This window comes from Trichosurus vulpecula, chromosome 3, assembly GCF_011100635.1.
Source record: "Trichosurus vulpecula isolate mTriVul1 chromosome 3, mTriVul1.pri, whole genome shotgun sequence".
NCBI classification, from domain to species: Eukaryota; Metazoa; Chordata; class Mammalia; order Diprotodontia; family Phalangeridae; genus Trichosurus; species Trichosurus vulpecula.
Genome location: NC_050575.1, coordinates 401,036,032 through 401,045,407, shown reverse-complemented (window position 1 = coordinate 401,045,407; position 9,376 = coordinate 401,036,032).

Genomic DNA, 9,376 nt, shown 5'->3' with positions numbered 1-9,376 from the left:
TCCATCCATTCAGCACACCACATCCTTTCCCCACTATGGATGTCTTGGTAAGACCTCTATTTTCTGGATCAATAAAGTGGCTTCTCTGTCATTCAGTAGCATCACCAGATACTTCCATCTGCCCAGTTAGGCATTTAGGTCAGTTCTGTTTCATATCAGTACTTTCCCCTCCAGCCACCATGTGCTTCCCGCCCCACCCCTCACCTCTCCCCTATTCTGACCTCATCTGCTCTTTTCTGAATTAGAGTAATAGTGTCCTTCCTGACTGGTCTCTAGCCTACTTGTTCTATTATCTCTCTTCTAGCACTGATGCCCAAATAACCTTTCTAATCTACAGGTTTGATCGTGTCACTCTGTCCCTCAAAAATGTTCAGTGGCTCCCCATTGCCTACAGCGTGAAGTACAAAGGCTCCCAGATACCTCTTCCCCACTCATAATGACCTGTGTACATTTTTCTTCTCCTCAAAGGTCAGAACTCAGAGGCCACTTCCTCCATGAACAAAGTAGCTAGAGAACAATAGATACAATTGTTCCAGTAAGTAAATGGAAACAGCTCTGAAAGTTATCTAAGCTCAGTTACCAGCTGTGGTTTGATGGGACAGATGATAAAACTCACCTCCCTCCTCTCAATAGAAAGGTGGTGGTCTCCAGGTGTAGGATGCTGAATTCACGGTCAAACAAGGTCACTGTATCTGTGAGATTGCTTAACAATTTTGTTCGAAGGAAGGATTCAATAGTGGTCAGAATTATATCAGGAAATGACTGAGACACAAAACATGTAAAACTTTTTAAAAAAATGATTAAAAAACTAATATAGTTGTCATAAGTTTATGCTGGTTGGTTAAGCTGCTGGTGAGAGTAAACATCTTTTAATACTTTTTATTTTCAGAAAATTTGTCCAACAATCAACCAAAAACCATTTGCTAATGAACTACTACGTGCCAGAATTCCAGAGAATAGCAAGGAGAGATAAGAAGGTTTTCTTAAATGAGCAATGCAAAGAAATAGAAGAAAAAAACAGAATGGGAAAGACAACAGATCTCTTCAAGAAAATAGGTATAATAAAAGACAAAAATGTTAGGGACTTAGAAGCAGAAGAGATTAGGAAGAGGTGACAAAACTATTTGGAAGAACTAAAGAAGAAAGATCTTAACATCACCGATAACCACCATGGTGTGGTTACTACTGATCTAGAGCCACACATCCTAAAGAATGAAGAGGGCCTTAGGAAGCCTTGCTAACAATAAGGCTGGTGGCAGTGATGGAATTCCAGCTATTTAAAATCCTAAGAGATGATGCTGTTAAAGTGTTTCACTCAATATTTGAGCAAATTTGGAAAATTCAACAGTGGACACTGGATTGGAAAAGATCAGTTTAAGCCCCACTCCTAAAGAAGGGCAATAAAAAAGAATGTTCAAATTACTGAACACTTGTGCTCATTTTACATGCCAGCAAGATTATGCTTAAGGTTCTGCAAGCTAGGCTTCAGCAGTGTGTGAACTGAAAATTACCAGAAGAGTAGGCTGGTTTTTTTTTCTTTTTTTTGTAATTTTTTTTAAATTTTAAAATTAAATACAAAATGAGAAAAGGAAAAAAAAACATTGCCATGTACATAGCAGACCATATGACAGGATTCAATATAAAACAATAAATTTCTATTTCAAGAAAACCTATGTAATAAATACTACACATTGTTTTCAAAGCTGCCCAGCTTTACTTCCTTTTTAGTTTTCTTTTATTCTCTGCTGCGCACTTTATACTTTATTTTTTTCCCCTCCCTCCCCACCTTAACCCTAAAGAAAGCTACGATTAAGTATATATGTATATGTATATATATATACACACACACACACACACATACATACATACATATGTATACATATACACCCACAGATATCTATCTATAAACATACACCTATATACACATATACACTCATACATATATATCTAAGACTGTACCATCCTTATTTCCTCCTACCGTGTTTCTCTGAAGGAGAACAGCATCTTCCTTCATAGGTCCAAGCCTTTCCATGTTTTTCTAAATCAGCCAGCTCATCATTTCCTACACCACAGCAATATTCCAACCCAATCACATCCTATCTGAGAGACTGCCTATGAAAGTTTTTCCCCCAATTTTCTGCATTCCTTCTATTCTACATAGGTTTTATTTATCCAAGAAAATTTAAATTAAAAATAATCAAAATTGTCTTTTTTACACTTCAACAATGCTCTCCCTTATAATATAGTTTAAGGTCTGATATTGCTGAAACCACTAAAGTTCATTAGGAAGAACAAAATGTAAGGAACTTCAAAGAAACCAGGAAAAAAGATGTAAAGGAAGTAGATTCAGCAGTCTGGTTTTTGGAGAGGCAGAGGAACTAGAGACCAAATTGCCAACATTCACTGGATTATGGAGAAAGCAAGGGAATTCCAGAAAAACATCTATTTCTGCTTCATTGACTACACTAAAGCCTTTGACTGCGTAGATCACAACGAAATGTGGCAAGTCCTCAAAGAGATGGGAATACCAGATCATCTTACTTGTCTCCCAAGGAATCTGTATTCAGGCCAAGAAGTAACAGAACCAAAAATGAAATAACTGATTGGTTTAAGATCAGAAATGGAGTATGACAAGCAAGTATATTGTCACCTTATCTACTTACCTTATATTCAGAGTACATCATGCAAAATGCCAGGCTGGATGAATCAGAAGCTGGAATTAAGGTTGGCAGGAGAAATACCAACAATCTCAAATAGGCAGATAATATCACTCTGATGGCAGAAAGTGAAGAGGAATTAAGAAGCCTCCTGGTGAGGGTGAAAAAGGAGAGTGTAAAAGCTGGCTAAAAGCTTAACATAAAAAAAAAAAACCCTAAGATCTTGGCAACTAGTCCCATCATTTCCTGGCAAATAGAGAAGAAATGGAAGCAGTATCCAATTTTATATTCTTGGGCTCAAAGATCACTGCACGATCACTGCACTGCACAGCCACGAAATTAAAAGATGCTATTCCTTGGAAGAAAAGTGTTGGCAAATCTGGACAGCATATACAGAGACAAGACCTTGCTGACAGAGGCCCATACAATCAAAGCTATGGTTTTTCCAATAGCAATGTATGGCTCTAAGAGCTGGACTACAAGGAAGGCTGAGTGCTGCAGAATTGAACTAAGGGTTCTGGTCCTATCTCTGCTACTTCCTTCTTGTGTGACTTTGAGCAAGCCATTTAAACTCTCTGGGCCTCAGTTTCCTTACCTGAAAAGGACTCAGAAACCTCTAAGGGCCCTTCCAGTTTAAATCAATGATCCTGTGATTCCAGATATCTTTAGAACACATTTACTTGTATATCCTGATACAATGGGATGGAGTAGAAACCCAATGATGTCAAGACTATAGATTTGTTCCCTAGATCAGCTTCATCCTAAGAAGGACCAACGCCATGACCACAGACCACATTGCTAAGCCTGACCAAGATACCTTGGAAAATCTAGTTCTGTGTGTGTTTGTGTCCAGACGGAAGAAAGAGTGTGGGTAGATTCAGGGAAAACCATCTGCTAGAGGCACAGTGGACAGACAGCTGCATCTACAGTCTGGAAGACTTGAGTGACTTAACTTCAGTCAATCATTAGCTGAGTGATCTTGGACAAGTCACTTAACTTAAAATGGGGATGATAATAGCACATGTTGATAAATAATAATTATATGAGATAATAATTATTAAGTACCTAGCTCATAGTAGGCACTATAAATGCTGGATATCATTATCATCATTAATATCCTGATCACCGGAAAAAAAAACACTTAAAATGACAAGCCTGATTGTTGGTGTCCATAGACATCTGCAGAGCTAACTTTCCAGCTAAGTGCATAGCTCTGTGAGAGACAGATAGACAGAGAGGGAGGAGAGAGAGGAGAGAGAGAAAAGAGGAGGAGGAGAGAGGGAGTGAAAGAGGAAGGGAGAAAAGAAGACAGAGGAGAGGAGAGGAAGAGAGAGGGAGAGGAAAAGAGAATTAGAAGAAGAAGAAGAAGAAGAAGAAGAAGAAGAAGAAGAAGAAGAAGAAGAAGAAGAAGAAGAAGAAGAAGACGACTCTATGAAATGAGTCCTTCACAAGGACCTCAATTTTAAAGCAAAGAACAACCAAGCACATTTAATTCTTTGGTCATAGGAGGAAGGCAAATGACGAGTAGAAGGAAAAAATGGGAAGCAAGCTCTGGGACTGATCACTGGAAAAAAAAAAAAAAAAACAGGAGGAAGGGAGGGCCCCATCCTGGAGCCAAGCTGCCCACGGACCTGTCCAGAGTCTGTGACTCACTCTAAGGAAAAGGAGGGCCCTGTCTCTTGGGGGTGGCTGTCTTCCCCCACAGGGTCCCAGGCAGAGGCTGAGGAAGGAAATGAGGCAATCAGGACAGTTTGGCAATTGGAAGGCAGGCCTATAAATCCAGGTTTGCATTTGTTTGTCTTTTTAAAAGACTTTAGGACTTAGAACTAGAAGAGGCCTTGGAGATTATTATCTAGTACAACTCCTTTTACAGATGAGGAAACTGAGGCAGCAAAGTTAAGTGCTTTGGCCAGAGCTGGGATTCGAACCCAGGTCTCCTGAGTCCCAATACAGTACTTCTCACCACTACAGCCTATGTCCATGTCTTTTAAAATGGCTGATGCTAAATAGTTGATGCCCAGAGCATGTAAAAGTACCAAATAGCTAAGAGATTAGATACCATCAAGTTGGGGCACTGGGTCCCCTTTGGGCAGCTCCTAACTTCTCCAGGACTAAAGTTTTCTCACTGGTGAAATGAGGGGCTGGTTTGAACTAGATTCAGTTCAAATAACGAACATTAATTAAATCTCTATTGTAAGCAGAACCCTATGATTAGAGAGAAACAAACGAGATTGAGAGACAATCCAATCTCTGCTCTCAGGGAGTTATCTAATCAGAAGATTGTACGTGTGAGCATGTGTGTGTGCATGCACGCACACACACATACACACACCCCATACATAAAAACTAATTCATTATAAAGGTTTTAAGGGAAATACAAAAAAAAAATTCTACGAGCAGCTTGAAGAGGTGAAAGGTTAGCAAAAGTGAAAGGCTTCCTTGAGGAAGCAACAGCAGCTGGGAATTCCACAGGCTGTATAGGGAGCAGGGTGATTTCAGGTATAGGGAACACAGCATAGGCAAAGGCATGGAGGTGGGAATATACAAAGGACAATGAGATGCCTAGTTAGGCCAGAATGTAGACTATATGGAAGGGAGTGGTATGAAACAAAGAAACAAGGTTGAGGAAATCAGGGTGAAACCAGAGTGTGGAGGGCTTTGAAAATTAGGTTAAAGGAACTTGAACTTTGTTGTTGAGACATTTCAGTCATGTCCTACTCTTTGTGACCTCCTTTGGGGTTTTCTTGGCAGAGATACTAGAGTGGTTTGCCATTTCCTTCTCCAGCTCATTTTACAGATGAGGAAACCAAGGCAAAGAGGGTGAAGTGACTTGCCCAGGGTCACACAGGTAGTATCTGAGGTCAGATTTGAACTCAGGAAGATGAGTCTTTCTGACTCCCAGCCTGATGTTCTATCCACTGAACTACCTAGCTGTTCCCAGTATGGAGCTGGAAGGGTTGAAGTGAATATAGGAGTCATATGGGCAGTTCTGTGCATCATTAAGATAAATCTGGCTGCCAAAGGGGCAGTGAGGGGCAGTCCGTGAAGCCTGGAAGATAGAAGGGGAACAGATTGAATGAATTTAAAAAACAAAGCATCTGTTATTCTGTCTACTGTGTGTTAGGCACCTGGGATTTAATTACAAAAAACAAATCAGTCCCTGTCCTTCAAAAGCTTACATTCTAAAAAGAGAAGACAACACACCAGGGGAGTGGTGGGTGACCAGAGAGGGCTGTTTTGATCAGGAAAGTGATGGAGATCATGAGTGAAGTCACAGAGCGTTTACTACCTGCTCTGTACATGCATCTGGACAGAGGTCAGAACAATTGTGAAGTTGAGTTGGCAAGATTTGGTTAATGACTGGACCTATGGGAGGTAGACAAAAGGAAAAGAAAGGACGCTTAAGATTCAAACTTGGAAGACTAGGTGAATGGAGGTAGTCCTGAGAAATAACAAAGTCAGAAGGAGTCAATATGTAAAGAAAGGAAAATATGGTTGGTTTTAGACATGTTGACTTTGAGTTACTGTTGGGACATCCATGTAGACGTGTCTGTATGGAGCTGAAGGGTCCTTGCAGGCTTATCCTTATAGGCTAAATCACCTCATTTTAAGATGGGGAAAATGTGGTGTTGGCCTGGAGCTTGGGACAGAGGTCAGGGTTGGAGAGAGAGATTTGGGAATCATCTCTGTAGGGTTGGCAGTTGAAGCCATGGGAGTGAATGTGATTGCAAGGGGGAGAAAACAGAGAAGGTAAAAAGAAAAGCAAGGACAGATTCTTGGGAAATACCAAATAAAGGATCAGAAAAGACTGCCCAGGAAGACAAGAATAATGACTAAGAGATAAAAAGAGAACAGGGAGTTCAGAGGTCAAGGGAGGGAGTTTCCAGGAGAAGATGGCCAACAATGTTGACAGGTGCAGAGGGGTCCAAAAGTATAAAGACTGGGTGGGGCGGGGGTGGGGGGAAGACCATTATGATGGGTCCATCAGGAAGTCCTTGGGGATCTCTTTGAGTACAATTTTATTACAGTGGTAGAGATTACAGTGGATTAGGGAGAATGGACAATGAGGAAGCAGAAACCATTGGACATAGATATTCCCTCCCCCTCCCAATTTTAATAGATCGCTTGTAGCTCTAGGATTCTAGAACTAGAAAAACAAATTCTGGAGGAAAGGGTAGAATGTCAGCCTGCAACAAGAGGAGAGGAAAATACTTTTTTCATCCCAGCCAATCCAAGAGAGGGTAAATACAGCAGGGTGCCACGGTTGAGCATCTGCCAGAACAGAAATGACACTATAGGAAAAACTCAAAACAGCTCTTTAAAGCCTCCTGGTTCTTTCTGTTTCCATAGAGCTGCTGCCGCCAGCCAGTGGGCACCGTGCCCATCCCTTAGTGGGCAGAGGCAACATGGTGTAAAAGCTGGACTTGGGCGTTACAAGCTATCTAGGTTTGGAACCCACTTCTGAAATTGATTAGCCATGTGACTGTGCAGAAGTCACTGACCCTCCCTGGGACTCAGTTTCCTCATCTGTAAAATAAGCGAACTGAATTAGATTCCATTTAACTAGCATGTTTTTAGGCAATTGGTTAGGTGCCAGGCATTGGGGATACAGAGGCAAAAAGGAATTGGCCCCTTCCTTCAAAGAGCTTACAAATCCCTGGGAAGTGGGAAACACACACAGATAAGTAAACAGAATAATTTGGGCAGACGATGGAAGAATGGGGCAGGTCAAGTTGGGACCAATGACTTGGAAAATCAGAAAAGACCTCTTGTAGAAGGAAGCCCTGCCATGCAGTAAACCAGAGCTTCTAAGAGAGTGAGGTGATGAGGAGAGGGCATTCCAAGCACAGGGAACAGTGGCCTGTGCAAAAAGTACGCAGGCAGGAGAAGCAATGTCACCCATGGGGGATAGGAAATGGGGCACTTTGTCAGGAATGCTGGGGATAGAAGGGAACAATGTAAAATCAGCTTGGAAAAATAGGCTTTAAAGAGCAAAGAGAGGGATTCATACTGTATCCCAGGGGCTATAGGGGACCACTGAGGCTGGGTGTGTTCTAAGGTCCCTCCCATTTCTGTCTATGATTAGATGACTCTCAACAGTTCCCTAGTACTGCCTTTTCCATGTGGGGAGCCATTGGAACGATCCCCTAGTTTAGGCTGCCCCCTGCAGGGAAGCGTCAGGGATACTGGTTCCCTATAGTGAAGATGCAGCACAGCAAATGTCAGCTTCCTCCCACTTTCCATTTGGGCAAAGATGATGCTTTGCCTTCAAGTTCACCACCTAAAGAAGGCCTTGGAACTTTCATTTGGCCACAAGTTAAGTCCCCGGCTCTTCAATCTCAGGCCAGTCACAGTCACAACAAAGCCTTACCTGGTTCTACATAAGACAGCCCATTGTAGGAAGACCAGCCCAGGAGTCTGGGCTAGTTTCATTTTGATAAAGTAGCTACAGGCAATCTTAGAGGGAAAGAGAGACTGGTTCCTTCATCAGGGGGATTAATAACTCATCTCCCAGCCCTTCACATCAAAGCCCAGCCTTCCTGCTTGGAATAACACATCCTTTTTCTGAAAATGTCTAAGAGATCCATTAAGAGGCAGTACATGGTGTAGAAGAAGGTGATGGGCTCAGCTTGAGTTCAAATTCTGCTTTTGCTGCCCTAGGCAGGTTGATTAACCTTTTTATGCCTCAGACTTTTCTAATGGTTACCACACCAGGCATTTCCCACTATGAATCAACCCCAAATCCTTCTCTGTGATTCGCTGCTAAATATGCAGACACTGGACAAAAACAATGCATACCACACACTGAAGTTCTTGGGCAAAGGATGTTTATCAGCTCACCTCTGTTAAAAGATCTTTGAAATTCATAAAGTGATCACCTCCCCAAAACAGGGAACACATGTATTACTGTTATTCCTGTTTTCACAGATGATCAGTTGACTGACTTTCCCAAGATTATAGTCACAAATTTAGAGCTGAAAGGGATCTGAGAGTTCACATAGACAACTCACTCATCTTCTAAACGGGGGAAAAACTGAGACCCAGAGAAAGGAAGTTAAGCGACAGAGCCTGGATTCAAATTCAGCTCCTGCCTCCAAAGCCTCCTTCCACTGGACCACACCCACCACCTCTCTAGAGGAAATGACCACACTCCAGATCCAACACTTTAGGGAATGATTCTCGAAGTGACTCACCCCTTCCCTAATGACTATTGTGGCTTCCATCCTGTTAGGAAGTGAGTGGCATCTCCTACTTCCTACCAACTAAAGAATATTCCAATTATGTACAGTTAAAAGGAAAGGACCCTTATTTGGTATTCAGCCATGGTCAGAGACAAGGACGTGGGACAAAGCAACACAAGACAGGGTGGACAAAGGAAAGAGGGAGGTGGAAGTATGTAGAGATGAAGGAAAAACTCAGTGTACCCTAAGCTGTTAAGAGAATGCACAATACAGTGGAAAGAAAGCCAGTACTGTTTGAAAAAAGAGGCACTGGCTCAGCTATTTAATAATTGTCTGTGACCTCAGTTTTTCATCTGTTAAATGAAGGGTTGGAATGGACCATCCCTCTCAAGATGAATACCCAGCCCGTTGTCCACAGAGGCATCAAGGGGTTATCACTGAAATGTTTAACCACTGTTCACAGTTCTAATCCTCAATCCTTGGGGACAAGGCCCCTCCCAGTGCGGCCCCTCCCAGTGCTGACCCTTACTACCTGCC